The sequence below is a fragment of the Phyllobates terribilis genome, unplaced genomic scaffold, assembly GCF_046119375.1.
Source record: "Phyllobates terribilis strain yellow unplaced genomic scaffold, ASM4611937v1 Scaffold_8__6_contigs__length_399053987, whole genome shotgun sequence".
NCBI lineage: Eukaryota > Metazoa > Chordata > Amphibia > Anura > Dendrobatidae > Phyllobates > Phyllobates terribilis.
In genome coordinates, this window is record NW_027362768.1 from 290,062,977 (window position 1) to 290,081,699 (window position 18,723).

Here is an 18,723-nt window from a genome sequence, read left to right on the forward strand (position 1 = left end):
GTTTTTTCATCACCCATTACTTTCAATGGGTGGAAAACACTGAAAAAATGCTGAAAGAAGTGACATGCTCTATTGTGCAAAAAAACATGCAAGGCAAAAAATACTGATGACACAAAAACCAATGTGAGCGCATGAGATGTCTGAAATCTCATAGACTTTACTGGTACTGTAAAACGCAGCTGAAAATTTGCATTAAAAAAACGCATTAAAAAAAAGCTGAAAAACACCTAGTGTGAACATAGCCTTACTTTGAATTTCATTATTTTTACTTTACACTCCATTACTTTAGACATGGTTATGAGAACCTGTGATGGTCAAAAGTGACCAGTTTTTGCTCTTATTTAATTCCCACTGTTCCCTTGAGTTTTCAGTTTTTTAAGGAAAAAAGAAGAAAAAGAGCTCACCACGCTGTCAATATTCAAAACACACCGGGATGATGGTGAACGGGTGCAAATCCTGCTGGTATAGCACAGCCAATAAAGGATTTGCAGTGGAATAAGTAATGCTGCACATCCATCTAATTGATAATTAAGAGTCTTTATTGAAGAATCATTACATTTTTAAAATCAGAGGGATCCGCTGTACAAAATGAAGCCTGATGCGTTTCTTGCTTGTAGAACTCCCTCAATCATAGGATGTACATAGAATAATGAGACCAGACTATATGGGAAAATAAAGGATTTCTAGTGTTGAAAATAAAAGCCTCCTCCCACCATGCCATATACAAAGTAGCTATAGATGGGTGAAAAATTTGAGCCCATCGGGGCACCCTAAATCTGTAAGATTGCAATTCACACCATGTGGGTTATTGTATTTTAAGTAAAATCTGCAATTTGCGATATGTGGGCTGCAGCCCAAAAAAATTAAAAAAAACATATATCTGAACATTTGTCCAACATTAGAAGTGGTATTCAGTGGTGTAACGACCACAGTCGCAGAGGTCGCCCCCGCGACTGGGCCCGTGAGGGGTTTGACGCACCAGTGTATTGCAGCGCATGAACTCACTGGGTCGATGTGCCAGCCAGTCAGAGGCCAGCAGCTGACGTCGGCGTGCATTTGACTGGGGAAGCATGGCAGTGTCGTCATGCACTCCCGTCACTTGGACGCTGAAGTGAGCTGTCGGCTTCAGAAGACGGCACCGCACGGTGGGGGAGCAGAGGGAAGGTGAGTAGGAGTGTTTATTGTTTTTTTTCTATGCATTGAACAACAGCAGTGATGGCAGAGTGAGGGACATATACCAGAATGAGGAACATATACCAGAATGAGGATGGTGGACATATACCAAGATGGGGGACATATACTAGGATGGGTACCAGGATGAGGGACATATACTAGGATGGGGAAATATATACCGAAATGGGGGAACATATACTAGGATGGTGAAACATATACCAGGATGGGGAAACATATACCAGGATAGGGGAACATATACCAGGATGGGGGAACATATACCAGGATGGGGGAACATATGCCAGGATGGGGGAACATATATCAGGATGAGGAACATATACCAGGATGGGGGACATATGCCAGGATGGGGGATAATATACCAGGATGGGGGGGACATACACCAGGATGGGGGGCATACACCAGGATGGGGGCATATATACCAGGAAGGGGACCATGATGGGGGCATATATACCTGGAAGGGGCCCAGACTGACATTAATACATAATGGGGAGGGCAACTTGTATGTTCTTATAGGTATTAGAACACTACAGGGACCCATACATCTGACCATAGGCGGATTATAATGAGGGCAATCTGGGATACCACCCGGGGCCCCGAGCCTGCGGGGGCCCGCGGCTCCGGGCGGGGTGTCTAATGCCGGATTGCCCTCATTATATGTGCGGGCCGCCGCGGCACATACCAGTAGCAGTGGAGGGAGGGGGGGCCCCAGACCGCTCCCCCAGCAGCGGCTGCCGCTACTTCTTCATCGGCTGGGCCAGCACTGCAGCAGTTAACTTCCCTGTGCTGGCCCGGCCGCGTCACTGCTAGGAGACACGGCCCTGTGCGCGGCCGTGTCTCCTAGCTGTGACGTCACGCAGTGCGCGCCCGGTCAGCATTGCTGCAACGGAGAAGTCAGAGCAGGCAGGAGGAATGGAGCCGGGGGATGGTGAGTCTGTGTATGTATGTGTGTATGTATGTGTGTATGTGTGTGTGTGTGTGTGTGTGCAGGCAGATATCATTGTGTGATGTCTGTTTATATGTATTTTTGTGTTTCAAATGTGTTTATGCTTGTATGTATATGTCTGTATATGTTTGTGTGTGTGCGTGACTGCATGCATGACTGCGTTCGGCCTCCTGCTGAGTATAGTTGGCGCCGTGCGGCCTCCTGCTGCCTCTGGGGGGGGCGCCGTGCGGCCTCCCACTATGTATAGATGGCGCCGTGCAGCCTCCCGCTGTGTATAGATGGCGCCGTGCGGCCCCCTGCTGTGTATAGATGGCGCCGTGTGGCCCCCTGCTGTGTATAGATGGCGCCGTGCGGCCTCCTGCTGTATATAGATGGCGCCGTGTGGCCTCCTGCTGTGTATAGATGGCGCCGTGCGGCCTCCTGCTGTGTATAGATGGCGCCGTGCGGCCTCCTGCTGTGTATTGATGGCGCCGTGCGGCCTCCTGCTGTGTATAGATGGCTACGTGCGGCCTCCCGTTGTGTATAGATGGCTACGTGCGGCCTCTCGCTGTGTATAGATGGCTACGTGCGGCCTCCCGCTGTGTATAGATGGCTACGTGCGGCCTCCCGCTGTGTATAGATGGCTACGTGTGGCCTCCTGCTGTATATAGATGGCGCCGTGCGGCCTCCTGCTGTGTATAGATGGCACTGTGCGGCCTCCTGCTGTGTATAGATGGCGCCGTGCGGCCTCCTGCTGTGTATTGATGGCGCCGTGCGGCCTCCTGCTGTGTATAGATGGCTACGTGCGGCCTCCTGCTGTGTATAGATGGCTACATGCGGCCTCCCGCTGTGTATAGATGGCTACGTGCGGCCTCCCGCTGTGTATAGATGGCTATGTGCGGCCTCCCGCTGTGTATAGATGGCACCGTGCAGCCTCCCGCTGTGTATAGATGGCTACGTGTGCTCAATATTGAGTCATACAATTAATGTAAGGCTATGTGCCCACGATACAGAAATGTTCCGGATTTTTTTGGAGCATTTCTGCATCTCCCTGGCAGAAAAAACGCATGCGGATTTTACATGCGGATTGTACATGCGTTTTTCCTGCCAGGGACATGCGGATGTGAAGCGTTCTTCACTTGCATTTCTGCATGCGGATTGACAAGCGCTTTCCAAGCGATTTTAGCATCACTTGAAAAGTGCTTGACAACTTGGTTAGGCTGTGTGCACACGATGCATTTTTAATGCGTTTCCGCAGCATTTTTGCAGCTGCGGAAACGCATTAAAAACGCATTAAAAATGCATTGTGGAAGGCCTGCCATGTTCCCCAATGATAATCCGCATGTGCTGTGCACGTGCTGCGGAAATTTCCGCTGCGGATTATCATTGCGGAAAAAAAACGAACCACTACCAATTATTTTGCGGAAGTGCTGCGTCTTCGCCGCCATTGACTTGCATTAGACCGCATGGATTATGCATCACTGTATATGTAGATGCATAATCCAAGCGTTCTAATGTGCGGATGGTACCCGGGTGTAGATGAGAGGAGACTCTCCTCCACACCCAGATACCATTAAAAAATCTGTAAAAAAAGAATAAAATAAAAAATAAATGTATACTTACCTTCTGTCGGCCCGCGCAGTGCTCCTGCTTGGTTCCCGGCACTTTGCAGTGAGTTGAAGGACCTGCGCTGACGTCAGAGTCATGTGACGGGTCACGTGCGGCTGACGTCGGCAGGTCTTTCAATTCACTGTTGCTGGCAAGGGAGAACGGAGTGAGCGGGACACCGGGGGCCATCGGAGGGTAAGTATACATTTTTTTAAATTTTTTTTTACCACTCTCTCGGGTCACACTATATAAATCCATGCTGTTTGCATGGATTTATATAGTGTGACCTAGTTGTCACAAGCACTTTCCAAGTGATGCTAATTGCTTGAAAAGCTCTTGTCAATCCGCATGCGTTTTTTTCTGCCAGGGAGATGCAGAAACGCTCAGGAAAAAATCCTGAGCATTTCTGCATCGTGGGCACATAGCCTTACACTATATAAATCCATGCAACCAGCATGGATTTATATAGTGTGACTGTAAAAGAATGGTAAAAAATATATACTTACCTTCTGATGGCCTGCCGACGTCAGCGGTCGCGTGACCCGTCACATGACTAAATGACGTCACGGCAGGTCCTTTTCAGACCATCGTGAGAGCTGCCGGCAAGCCAGGACGCATCGGATAAAGACACCGGGGGCCATCAGAAGGTAAGTATAATATTTATTTTTTTATTTTATTATTTTTTACAGGTTCTATGGTACCTGGATCTGGAGGAGAGTCTCCTGTCCTCCAGACCCGGGTACCATCCGCACATTGAAACGCATGGATTCCGCATGTACAGATGCAGGGATGCGGATTCCATGCGTTCTAATGCAAGTCAATGGCGGCGAAAACGCCGCGCTTCCGCAAAATAATTGGTAATGCTGCGGATTTTTCCGCAATGATAATCCGCAGCAGAAATTTCCGCAGCATGTACACAGCACATGCGGATTATCATTGGGGAACATGGCAGGCCTTCTACCAAGCGTTTTTTAAGCGTTTCTGCAGCGGAATTGCCGCTGCAGAAACGCTTAAAAAACGCATAGTGGGCACACAGCCTAAAAAAAAAATTATAATTAATATTGTGGCAAATTAATTTCACGTGAACTATCACATGATCTATCACAGGGGATCATGTGACATGTCACGTGATAAATCAGGTGTGTGTGCTGGGGGGCCCGCGCCTTCTAAACTGCCCGTGGCCCTTGCTACTCTTAATCCACCCCTGCATCTGACCAACATGCGGGATAGGGCGGGGAGGTCCAAATTTTGCACTGGGGCCCATCGGTCTCTAGTTTCACCATTGGCAGTATTACTAGTTATTCTGGTACAGCAAAACATTTAGTTACTATACATAAAAGCTAAACTTCTCACTTTCAATTTAATGCCATAGAAAAAGTGTCACATCCTATAAAGGGGGGAAATTGGTGAAAACGATCTGTTTTTTATTTATTAACTGTGTTTTTTGCCAAATACAAAATTTAGCAGTAAAATGATTCCTCACTTTTTACATGTCATTGGATAGGTATTTACAATTAGTGCTACATATACTGTAACTTGTGTTTTATTTTGTTTTTCTTTTTTCTTTCCCTTATGTTTTTAAATATGCTTTATTTCTCATATGCTGATGTCATCAACTGATTTATATATTTTTGTACTTACCTGTGATAGGTTTTCATACGCAGCAGTTCTCCTACAGATCATTTTGTTATCATTGATGCTATTAGTTGTCCATTATTTAAAACCAAAACCCTGTTCATTTTTTGTCTTTTTTAAATCCACCATATGGTTTCCGAAATATGGGGCTTTTTATTTAGTGCTATTTTTTCTGTTTTTTACGAGGGGGCGTGACTCACAGGGTTTTCTGGAGGCGGGGGGTGGGCACGTTTCTACACAATGTGAGCTATATTCCTTTGTAAAGACTATAAAAAATAGCACTAAATAAAAAGGTCCATATTTCTGAAACCATATGGCAGAGTTAAAAAAGACAAAAACTGCACAAAATGACTGTTCAAACCAAGCACAGGCACTGAGTGCACCAATAGGATGGCTAAACAGTAGCTTCTCACCTACTTGTGTTCCATCTATCTCCACACTCCCCTAGCTCCTATAAAGCCAAAGCTGTCAATCAAGGAAGAGAAGGGCAGAGATAGAGAGAAAACTTGTTAAAACATGTCAAGGATGCACCAACCAGCTGTGCTGGGTTTGAACAGTCATTTTGTGATGATAGAGTCCCTTCAATGGATTCATATGGAAACTATGAGAAAACAAGTGTGATACATCTTACAGAGGTATTCTCCCTTCGAAGCACTGCACAAGAGAACACAAGGCCTCACAATGGCACCATACAGGGAATATCATCCATAGCAGCAGCCCACGCGGCCGCCGTGGGGCCCATGAGTCAGGTGTGACCAGTGCTGCTTGGAACCGTGCCGCCTCTCCTCCCCCTGTTGTCACAATTTCAGCGGTATTTACATCCTCAGGACGTGGATACCGCTGGATAGAATGGTGAATCAGGGATCCATGATCCACCCTTCACTCTGTGCTGGTGAGTCTGAGACTCTCTGCACTGCAGGCACGATGATGTCATTAAATCATGCCTGTAGTGTGGATACTCAGTACTCACCCTGCACAGAATGGAGCAGCGTGGAAGGGAAATGGGGTGAGGTGAATAGTGTTTTTTTTTAATGTGAGTAATTGTGGGGGCCATAATAGTGATTGGGGGCTAGTGGGGCCATGATACTGACTGGGGAGTGAGCCGGTGATGGCCATCATACTGACTGGGAGCCTGGTGGGGAAATCATACTGAGTGATGGGGGCCATTATACTGATTGGGGGGCTGGTGAGAGACATGATACTGATTGGGGCAGGTGGGGACCTAGGTACTGTGTGGTGGAGCTGGTAAGGGCCATAATATTGAGTGGTGGGGCTGGTGAGGGCCATAATACTGGGTGGAGAGGGCCATAATACTTAGTGATGGGGCTGGTGGGGGCATCATACTGACTGGGAAGCTGGTGGGGGCAATCCTACGGATTGGGGGTGGGTGGGGGCCAATTTTACTGGTTGATGGGCTGGTGGGGGCCATGATACTGACTGGGGAGAGAGTTGGTGATGGCCATTATACTGATTGGGTGGCTGGTGGGGAAATTATACTGAGTGGTAGGGCTGGTGGGGGCCATTATACTGATTGGGGGGCTGGTGAGGGACATGATACTGATTGGGGGCTGGTGGGGCCAATCATACTGAGTATTGAGGCTGGTGGGGGCCATCATACTGACTGGGGGCTGGTGTAGCCAATCATACTGATTGGGGGGCTGGTGGGGGCTATCATACTGATTGGAGGGTTGGTGGGGGCTATGACACTGATTGAAGGGTTGGTGGGGGCTATCATGTTGATTGGAGTGCTAGTGGAGGCCATGAGATTGATTGGGGGCTGGTGGGGGCCAATCATACTGAGTGGTGGGGGCCATAGTAATGAGTGGTGGAGACCATTATACTAATAGGGCCATGATACTGATTTATGGGCTAGTGGGGGCCAATCAGACTGAGTTGTGTGATTGTTGGAGGCAATCATACTGACTGGGGTTGGCGAAAGCAACAATACCGATTGGGAGGGTGGTGGGGGCCAATCATACTGAGCGGTGGGGCTGGTGGGAGCCATAATAGTGAAGGGTGGGACTGGTGGGGGCCATAATACTGAGTGGTGGGACTGGAGGGGGGAATCATACTGTTTGGGGGGCTGGTGGAGGCTTTGATACTGATTGGAGGGGTGGTGAGGGCCATCATGTTGATTGGGGTGTTGGTGGGGGCTATGATATTGATTGGGGGCTGGTGGGGCCAAATATACTGAGTGGTGGGTGTAGTGCCGGCGTCCCTGCCCTCTGCTAGGCAGGGACGCTGCTCCCCTCACCGCTCTGCTCCGTGCCCGGCATCCTCCCCCCGCTCTGCTGTCAGCGCGCGCTCCGTCCCGGCGTCCTCCTCCTGCTCTGCTCTCAGCGCGCGCTCCTTCCCGGCCCCTGTGCTTAGGGCGCGCGCGCGCTCCCCTCCTCTTAAAGGGGCCGCGCGCGCCGCCCTAAAGAGTCCCCGGCCAATGGCCGGAGGACTTCATCATATATAAGGCACCTCCTCCAAAATGGAGGTGCCCGAGCAATGTTGTTTGCACCTGTGTCTCACCTGTGCTTCAGCCCTCAGGTCCCGTTGCCAGTTTCCTGCCAGTTTCCTGCCAGTTACCTGCCAGTTACCTGCCTGATTCCTGCCTGAATACTTGTTACCTGTCTGCCAGTCTGAGGTCCGACGGTCTGCCTTACTACTCCTGTCAGTCTGTCTAAAGGACCAGCCTGCCCGCTCACCTGGGAGCGCATATCAGCTACCTGCCTGCTTGCCTGAGGTCCGACGGTCTGCCTTACTACTCCGGTCAGTCTGTCTATGGACCAGCTTGCCCGCTCACCTGGGAGCGCTTCTCCGTTATCTGCCTGCTTGCCAGCCCGGAGGCTCCGTTGTCACGTGCTGTGACCACCAGCTATCTCAGAGACTCTTGCCCGCTCACCTGGGAGCGCATCTCCGTTACCTGCCTGCTTGCCAGCCCGGAGGTCCCGTTGTCACGTGCGGTGACCACCAGCTATTCCAGAGACTCTTGCCCGCTCACCTGGGAGCGCTTCTCCGTTACATACCTGCCTGCCAGCCCGGAGGTTCCGCCGTCACGTGCCGTGACCACCTGCTATTCCAGAGACTCTCGCTTGCTCACCTGGGAGCACACATCTACCATCTGCCTGCTAGCCTACCCGGAGGCTCTGCCATCACAGGTCGTACCTACCCCTTACCCAGAGACTGCCCTGATCACTTGCCGTAACTCCCTGTCCGTTCACCCAGAGACTGCCACCCGCTCCCTTACAAGGGCCGCCCCTTGTATAGTAGATCAGAGGTTCCGCCTCCCGGACCCGTTACAGTTTGCTCGGGCCATGGAACCCGGTGGCACCCAAGCTCCCTCGCTCACGGACCTGTGTCATGAACTGTCCCGTCAAAGGTCCCAACAGGAGTCCATCCTGGGTCACCTGCGGAATGTCAATACTCGCCTGGACACTCTGACTGCACCACCTGCAGCCACTGCCAGTACCATGACTCGCAACCCGGCAGCTCCGCTACCCACTAATACCATGGTAACCTATCCCGGTCCCCGGCTGTCTGCACCTCCTCGCTTCGGAGGCGACTCCGCCCAGGCTCGGGGCTTCATAAATCAGTGCACCCTGCACTTTGAACTTTTGTCCCATCAGTTTAATTCCGACCGGGCCAAAATTGCCTTTATCATGTCCCATCTCACCGGGGAGGCCCTGGCCTGGCTAAATCCTCTATGGGAGAGAGGAGACCTCCTGGTGTCCAACTTGCCTGCTTTTCTCTCGGCTTTCCGGAAAGTCTTCGACGAACCCGGACGGAAGACCTCATCCGCATCCTCTCTGCTACGCCTCCGTCAGGAGGGTCTCACCGTGGGCCAATATGCCATACGGTTCCGCACCCTTGCCTCGGAGCTGGCCTGGGATAACGACGCTCTGGTTTCCGTCTTCTGGGAGGGTCTGTCCGGTCGTATTAAAGATGAACTTGCTGGTCGGGACATTCCTACCTCTCTCGATGATCTAATAACCCTTGCCACCCGGATTGACCTACGGTTCCAGGAGCGTGCCAAAGAGGTCACCCGTGAGAGAAGGATTCCACGTTTAGCTCCTACTTTCCAGAAACCCGTCATTCCCTCCATCTCTCCCCAGGTACACTCTCCTGAGCCTATGCAGGTCGACCAGACCAAGATGGTCAAAACCCGTCAGGACTCACGCCGTGCCGAGGGGAGCTGCTTCTACTGTGGCAGTAAGGAGCACTGGATCCGTGCCTGCCCGGAGAGGTCGGGAAACGCCTGTGTCTAGGTTCGCTCAGAGAGGTCCACCTAGACAAGAATAAATCCTCTCCATCCCTGCTGTTGTCAGTTTCGATCATCTACGGGGAGAACCGTTATTTCGAACTAGCCCAACTTGACTCTGGAGCAGCCGGGAACCTTATTTCACAGTCCCTGGTTGAGAAATACCGCATCCCCACCAAACCTCTGGCTGTACCCTTGTCTGTCGCTGCCGTGGATGGGGGCCTCTTACCTCGCCCCATTCAACTCATCACCGAATCCATTACCCTGCAGGTGGGAATGCTGCATTCTGAAAGTATCTCCTTTCATGTTCTGCCTGGACTCTCTCACGCCCTCTTGCTAGGTCTGCCCTGGCTCCAGAGACATGCACCCGTGCTAGACTGGCAAACCGGAGAGGTCCTTCGCTGGGGACAAGACTGTCATAAAACCTGCCTGGTTCCCGTCCATCCCATCCGTCCCTCTCCTACCCCAGCTAATCTACCTGGACTTCCGATTCCTTATTGGTCTTATGCTGATGTCTTTAATAAAAAGGAGGCAGAGACATTACCACCACATAGACCATACGACTGTCCCATCGATCTGCTACCCGGTACTACTCCTCCCCGTGGGCGTATCTATCCTTTATCCGCTGCTGAGACCCGGTCAATGTCCGAATATATTGAGGAGAATCTGGCCAGAGGATTCATCCGGAAATCTACCTCCCCGGCGGGAGCAGGCTTCTTTTTCGTCAAAAAGAAGGACGGCTCTCTCCGTCCCTGTATAGACTATAGAGGCCTAAACCTGATCACGGTGAAGAATAAGTACCCCCTTCCGCTCATTCCAGAATTATTTGATCGTCTGAGGGGGGCTAGGATCTTCACCAAACTGGACCTTCGTGGGGCGTACAACCTGGTTCGTATTCGTCAGGGGGATGAATGGAAGACGGCATTCAACACCCGGGACGGCCACTATGAATACCTGGTAATGCCCTTTGGTCTCTGTAACGCTCCTGCCGTCTTTCAAGAGTTGGTCAATGACATCTTCCGGGACCTTCTCTACTCCTGCGTAGTGGTGTACCTGGACGACATCTTGGTCTTCTCTCCGGATCTCCAGACTCACCGGAGGGACGTTCGTCAGGTCCTGCTCAGGCTAAGGCAGAACCATCTCTACGCTAAATTTGAGAAGTGCCTCTTTGAGCAGACCTCGCTTCCGTTTCTGGGCTACATTATCTCTCAGACCGGCCTACAAATGGATCCTGAGAAACTGTCTGCCATCGAGAAATGGCCCCGACCGGAGGGGTTGAAGGCCATTCAGCGATTCCTGGGCTTCTCCAACTACTACCGCCTCTTCATACCACACTTCTCTTCCCGGACGGCCCCAATTTCTGCGCTCACCCGTAAAGGTACTAATCCCAAAGAGTGGCCACCCGAAGCAGAGGAGGCCTTTCTTTCCCTTAAACAGGCCTTCTCTTCCGCCCCGGTGCTGCATCGCCCAGATGGCAACAAGCAGTTCTTCCTGGAAGTTGACGCCTCCTCCTCTGGAGCCGGAGCGGTACTTACTCAAAAATCATCTTCCGGGAGGATGGTAACTTGTGGCTTCTTCTCTAAACTCTTCTCCTCCTCTGAGCGCAACTATTCCATAGGAGACCGAGAGTTATTGGCCATCAAACTGGCATTGGAGGAGTGGCGTTACCTGCTCGAGGGGGCTCTTCACCCGGTAATAATTTACACTGACCACAAGAACTTGGCTTACCTCCAGCATGCCCAGAGACTTAACCCGCGCCAAGCCCGGTGGTCCTTGTTTTTTGCTCGTTTTGATTTTGTCCTTCATTTTCGCCCGGCTGACAAAAACGTCAAGGCGGACGCCTTGTCTCGATCCTTTCTGGTGTCTGATCTCGAGGAGGATCCGAAACATATCATCGATCCCGCCAGAGTAATGCAGGTGGCTCCCGTGAGTCTAAATCGTCTTCCTCCTGGTAAGACGTTCGTACCAGTACCTGATCGGGAGAAGATCCTACACTGGGGTCATTCGTCTAAACTAGCTGGCCACGCCGGTCAGAAAAAGACCCTCCAGCTTATTACCCGGCACTACTGGTGGCCTAACCTGCACAAGGATGTAATAGACTTTGTTTCTGCCTGTGTGTCCTGCGCCCGCAACAAAGTTCCGAGACACCTGCCGGCCGGCCGCCTCCTACCTCTGCCAGTACCTGCTGCCCCCTGGCAGCATATAGCGATGGACTTCATTACTGATCTGCCCGTCTCTGCCGGTTGTACGGTCATTTGGGTGGTCGCTGACCGCTTCTCCAAGATGGCTCACTTCATTCCACTGCCAGGTCTTCCGTCTGCACCCGAGCTGGCTAAAGACTTTATCCGCCACATCTTCCGTCTTCATGGCCTGCCCCGTCACATCGTGTCGGATCGTGGGGTACAGTTCACTTCCCGTTTCTGGAGAGCCACTTGTAAATTGCTGGACGTCACCCTGGACTTCTCCTCCGCTTACCACCCACAGTCTAATGGTCAAGTGGAGCGGATCAATCAGAACCTGACCAGTTACCTTCGGCACTTCGTTAATGCCCACCATTCTGACTGGGTGGATCTCCTGCCATGGGCCGAATTCTCGTACAACAATCACGAGAGCGAGTCTTCCTCCAAATCCCCGTTTTTTGTAGTCTACGGTCAGCATCCTCGGATCCCGTTTCCCGTCTCCACCTCGGCGGACAATCCGGCTGCGGAATCTCTTGTTAACAAATTTTCCTCCATATGGGAGAGTACCCGGTCCGCACTCCTTCTGTCATCCGAGCGTATGAAAAGACACGCTGACAAAAAACGTCTGGACCCTCCTCAATTCCGCCCTGGGGATAAAGTCTGGCTCTCGTCCAAATATGTCCGGCTCAAGATCCCTTCCTATAAGTTAGGGCCTCGGTTCATCGGCCCACTGGAGGTCATCAGTCAGATCAACCCGGTGGCCTATAAATTGAAACTCCCGGCCAACTTACGGATCCCTAACTCCTTCCATGTGTCTCTCCTCAAACCTGTGGTGCTTAACTCTTTTTCCAAGTCTACAGGTACGCCTCTTGCTCCGGTTTCTGCTGAGGACGAGTTTGAGGTAGAGAACATTCTTGCCACCAAAAGGGTAAGAGGAAAGACCTTTTTCCTGGTAGATTGGAAGGGTTTGGTCCTGAGGAGAGAACGTGGGAGCCCCGGGAGAACATCCATGCCCCTCTCATCCTAGCTAAATTTCTGTCTGGCCTAAAAAAGGGGGGGCCTAAAGGGGGGGGTACTGTAGTGCCGGCGTCCCTGCCCTCTGCTAGGCAGGGACGCTGCTCCCCTCACCGCTCTGCTCCGTGCCCGGCATCCTCCCCCCGCTCTGCTGTCAGCGCGCGCTCCGTCCCGGCGTCCTCCTCCTGCTCTGCTCTCAGCGCGCGCTCCTTCCCGGCCCCTGTGCTTAGGGCGCGCGCGCGCGCGCTCCCCTCCTCTTAAAGGGGCCGCGCGCGCCGCCCTAAAGAGTCCCCGGCCAATGGCCGGAGGACTTCATCATATATAAGGCACCTCCTCCAAAATGGAGGTGCCCGAGCAATGTTGTTTGCACCTGTGTCTCACCTGTGCTTCAGCCCTCAGGTCCCGTTGCCAGTTTCCTGCCAGTTTCCTGCCAGTTACCTGCCAGTTACCTGCCTGATTCCTGCCTGAATACTTGTTACCTGTCTGCCAGTCTGAGGTCCGACGGTCTGCCTTACTACTCCTGTCAGTCTGTCTAAAGGACCAGCCTGCCCGCTCACCTGGGAGCGCATATCAGCTACCTGCCTGCTTGCCTGAGGTCCGACGGTCTGCCTTACTACTCCGGTCAGTCTGTCTATGGACCAGCTTGCCCGCTCACCTGGGAGCGCTTCTCCGTTATCTGCCTGCTTGCCAGCCCGGAGGCTCCGTTGTCACGTGCTGTGACCACCAGCTATCTCAGAGACTCTTGCCCGCTCACCTGGGAGCGCATCTCCGTTACCTGCCTGCTTGCCAGCCCGGAGGTCCCGTTGTCACGTGCGGTGACCACCAGCTATTCCAGAGACTCTTGCCCGCTCACCTGGGAGCGCTTCTCCGTTACCTACCTGCCTGCCAGCCCGGAGGTTCCGCCGTCACGTGCCGTGACCACCTGCTATTCCAGAGACTCTCGCTTGCTCACCTGGGAGCACACATCTACCATCTGCCTGCTAGCCTACCCGAAGGCTCTGCCATCACAGGTCGTACCTACCCCTTACCCAGAGACTGCCCTGATCACTTGCCGTAACTCCCTGTCCGTTCACCCAGAGACTGCCACCCGCTCCCTTACAAGGGCCGCCCCTTGTATAGTAGCTCAGAGGTTCCGCCTCCCGGACCCGTTACAGTGGGGCTGGTGGGGGCCTAAGTACTGTGTGGCGGAGCTGGTGAGGGCCATAAAATTGAGTGGTGGGGGCCATAATACTGAGTGGTGGGGTTGGGGGGGGCATCATACTAACTGGGAAGCTGGTGGGGGCAATCCTACTGATTGGTGGAGGGTGGGGGCCAATTTTACTGATTGATGGGCTGTTGGGGGCCATGATACTGATTGAAGAGCTGGTGGCGGCCATCATGTTAATTGGCGTGCTTGTGGGGGCCATAAGACTGATTGGGGTCAATCATACTGAGTGGTGGGCCTATAATATTGAGTGATGGGACTGGTGGGGACCATAGTACTGAGTGGTAGATCTGGGGAGGGCCATAATACAGAGTGGTGGGGCTGTAGAAGGACATGATACTGATTGGTGGGCTGGTGGGGGGGCCAATCAGACTAAGTGGTGTGACTTTTGGAGGCCATCATACTGACTGGGGGGTTGGTGGGGGCAACCATACTGAATGGGAGGCTGGTAGAGGCCAATCATACTGAGTGGTGGGGCTGGTGGGAGCAATGCTACTGAGTGGTGGGGCTGGTGGGGGCCTAAGTACTTAGTGGTGGAGTTGGTGAGGGCCATAAAACTGAGTGATGGGGTTGGTGGCAGCCATAACACTGACTGGTGGGGTTAGTGAGGGCCATAATACTGGGTGATGGGGGCCATAATACTTAGTGAAGGCCATAATACCGACTGGTGGGGCTGGTGGTGGCCATAGTACTGAGTGGTGGATCTGGTGAGGGCCATAATACAGAGTGGTGGGGCTGGTGGTTGATATAAACTGAGTGATGAGGTTGGTGGTGGCCATAATACTGAATGGTGGGGCTTGTGGGGGCCATAATACTGAGTGGTTGGGCTGGTGGGGGCCATTATACTGATTGGGGACTGGTGAAGGATATGATACTGATTGGTGGGCTGGTGGGGGCCAATCAGACTAAGTGGTGTGACTGGTGGAGGCCATCATACTGACTGGGGGGTTGGTGGGGGTAACCATACTGATTGGGAGGCTGGTGGAGGCCAATCATACTGAGTGGTGGGGCTGGTGGGAGCAATACTACTGAGTGGTGGGGGCCTAAGTACTTAGTTGTGGATTTGGTGAGGGCCATAACACTGAGTGGTGGGGTTGGTGGCAGCCATAACACTGACTGTGGGGTTAGTGAGGGCTATACTACTGAGTGGTGGAACTGGTGAGGGCCATAATACTGAGTGATGGGGCCATAATACTGAGTGATGTGATTGGTGGCGGCCATAATACTGAATGGTGGTGCTTGTGGGGGCCATAATACTGAGTGGTTGGACTGGTGGGGGCCATGATACTGATTGGGGGCTGGTGAAGGACATGATACTGATTGGTAGGCTGGTGGGCGCCAATCAGACTAAGTGGTGTGACTGGTGGAGGCCATCATACTGACTGGGGGGTTGGTGGGGGCAACCATACTGATTGGGAGGCTGGTGGAGGCCAATCATACTGAGTGGTGGGGCTGGTGGGAGCAATGCTACTGAGTGGTGGGGGCCTAAGTACTGTGTGAGGGGCTGTGGGACCATCATACTGAGTGGGGAGTTGTGAGAGCCATAATACTGTGTGAGGGGCTACGGGCCATCTTACTGAGTGGGGAGTTGTGAGAGCCATAATACTGTGTGAGGGGCTCTGGGGCCATTATATTAGGTGTGGTTGCTTCAGGTGGTCCCATAGTAAGTGGGGGGCTCTCATATTAGGTGGATGGCTGTGGACGTCCCATACTAAGTGAAGGGCTCCCATACTGAGCAGGTGGGCTGTGGGGGCCCTCATTCTGTAGGGTCTGTGGGGACCTTCATTCTGTGTGGGGGCCTATGGTGACCCTCAATCTGTGTGCGGGCTGTGGATGCCCTAATTCTATGTTTGGGGCTATTGAGGCCCTCATTTTGTGTGGAGGCCCTCATACTGAGTTGAGCGCTGTGGAGGCCCTCATACTGAGTTGGGGGCTGTGGGGGCCCTCATACTGTGTAGGGAGCTATGGTGGCCCTCATACTGAGTGGGAACATCAAACTGACAGGTGCTACACTGTATTTGTGAGTTGAAACTGTGGCGGGAGGATTCACTGTGGGGATACCATACCATGTGTGTGTGGGGGGGGGCATTTTTGGGAGCATCATGCTACAAAATGGCCATAAAAGGGGTTATCGCTGATGAGAACACTAAGGTCCTGCAATAGGGATATATACAGTCCTGCTCATCGTTATTGGCACCCATGAAGTTTAAGTACATAAGGTGGAATATCTCCTGAAAAAAATTAATCAAGTACAACAATTTTTTTGTATAGAGAACTCGTGTTAAATACAAAAGAGCAAATGATAAACAATTATTTAAAACCAAAAATAATGGGAGGGAAAAATAGAAAAACCTAAAGCTTGCTGCGATACTGGTATTGGCACCATTTACATAAATTTAGTATGGAAACACATTTTGACTCGCCTGTGGTAAATCACAAAAGAGATTCTCTTGCGATTAATTGTCGGTGCTCATGTGACATGAATTAGCCAATGAATGATGACTTCAGTGTTTTAAAAAGCCACATGGTAGGCCCTGTTGCCATGTCACAATGGTGAAGACAAAGGAGCTGTCTAAGGACCTCAGAACTGCTTTTATTAGTAAACACAAGACTTCCAAAGGGTATAAGGCCATCTCTTAAGACCTTGGTATCCCAGTTTTAACAGTGCGCAAATGTTATTAAGAAGTTTGCCAAGCATGGAACCATCAAGAATTTCCCTGGATGTGGGGGAAAGAGGAAAATTGACAAGAGATGTCTTCAAAGGTTGGTACGAATGGTGGAAAAAACACCATGTCAAACATCCAAAGACCTGAAGGCCAACCTGGAACAGTCTGGGCTCATGATTTCAACAAGTAGCATATGCCGCACAATAAACCAAGCAGAGCTTTATGGGCGAAGGACAAAGAAAAAACCACTGAAGAAAAGACATAAAAAGGAATGACTGATCTTTGCCAAAGAGTACCTTGACAAACCACAATCCTTCTGGGAAAATGTTTTGTGGACAGATGAAACAATAATAGAGCTTTTTGGCAATGCAAAGAAACAGTTTGTTTATAGATGGCGAATTGAAGCTTATAAGGAAAATAATACCTTACCAACCATTAAGCATGCTGGAGGATCCATAATGATGTGGGGTTGCTTTGCTGCAACTGGCACTGGAGGCCTTGACCGTATCACAGGAATCACAATATCAGAGAATTATCAAGAGAATTTAGAGCGAAATGTCCTACTCAGTGTAAGAAAACATGGTTTGAGTCGAAGATCATGGGTCCTCCAGCAAGACATTGACCCAAAGTACACATCCAAAAGTACACAGGAATGGTTGAAAAAGCAAAAGTGGTCTGTTTTAAAATGGCCGGCAATGAGTCCTGACCGCAATCCCATTGAAAATCTTTGGGGTGATCTGAAATCTGCCTTTGGGAAAAAGAATCCTGCAAACATTCAAGAGCTCGAACAAACTGCAAAGGAAGAGTGGGAGAAAATTCCAGCTGAGAAGTGCAAGAAGCTTATAGATGGCTACAAGAAACGTTTGGAAGCTGTCAGCAATACCAAAGGGAGTGCAACCAAGTATTAATTAGGGGTGTCTTTATTGCTGCACATGCTGCTTATTCTGTTTCTTCTTTGAAATTGCAACATGGAAGTTTAAAAACAATGTTTTATTGTTGTATTACTATGGACCACTAATTAAAAAATTACCAGGATATAACTTTGGTACATTTCCTTTTATTTCTGAAGATATTGTACAGTCTATGAAAAAAATTAAGTGGTGGCAATAATGGTGACCAGCACTGTATATATGTATAGAGAGAGAGAGAAAAAAAATGTTTTTTCTATATATACAGGGTGGTCCAAAAGTAGGTGGCCAGAAAATAATAACATTTATTTTGATTTATATATAAAATTATATTTACTAACACAAGCATAACATTGACAATTAATTTTTATTCTGAACAATAATACAAAAGCCCTTAAATTTTATCAACGCAGGTGCTCAAACTGTTTTCCATTACAATTTGCACAGCTTTGCCTCTTACGCTTCGACAAACTTTTTTTGCACAAGTCTCTTTGGGTATTAATTTCTTGAAATGCATCTCTTATGTAATTTGTCAAGTCACTGACACTTTTTGGTTTTCAACTATAAACTTTGTGAGGAATGAAAAGTGGAATCTGATTGGTTGCTAAGGGCAACTGAGCCAGTTTCACTTTACACCATGTTTGATAAATCTCCCCCTTCATAACCTTATTACACTTTCTGTCCACCTACTTTTGGACCACCCTATATATATATATATACAGAATATATACACTGATCAAAAAAATAAAGGGAACACTCAATAACACATCCTAGATCTGAATGAATGAAATATTCTCATTGAATACTTTGTTCTGTACAAAGTTGAATGTGCTGACAACAAACTCACACAAAAATCATCAATGGAAATCAAATTTATTAACCAATGGAGGCCTGGATTTGGAGTCACCCCTAAAATTAAAGTGGAAAAACACACTACAGGCTGATCCACCTTTGATGTAATGTCCTTAAAACAAGTCAAAATGAGGCTCAGTATTGTGTGTGGCCTCCACGTGCCTGTATGACCTCCCTACAACGCCTGGGCATGCTCCTGATGAGGTTGCGGATGGTCTCCTGTGGGATCTCCTCCCAGACCTGGACTAAAGCATCCGCCAACTCCTGGACAGTTTGTGGTGCAATGTGAAGTTGGTG

The 18,723-nt window shown here is 50.4% G+C and overlaps 1 protein-coding gene across 3 annotated transcripts in view; it reads right to left on the reverse strand.

The window, feature by feature from the left end:
• The window catches only part of TMPRSS6 (transmembrane serine protease 6), a 275,703-nt gene that overhangs the window by 33,967 nt on the left and 223,013 nt on the right, over nucleotides 1-18,723 (reverse strand). The gene's annotated exons all lie outside the window — the stretch shown is intronic.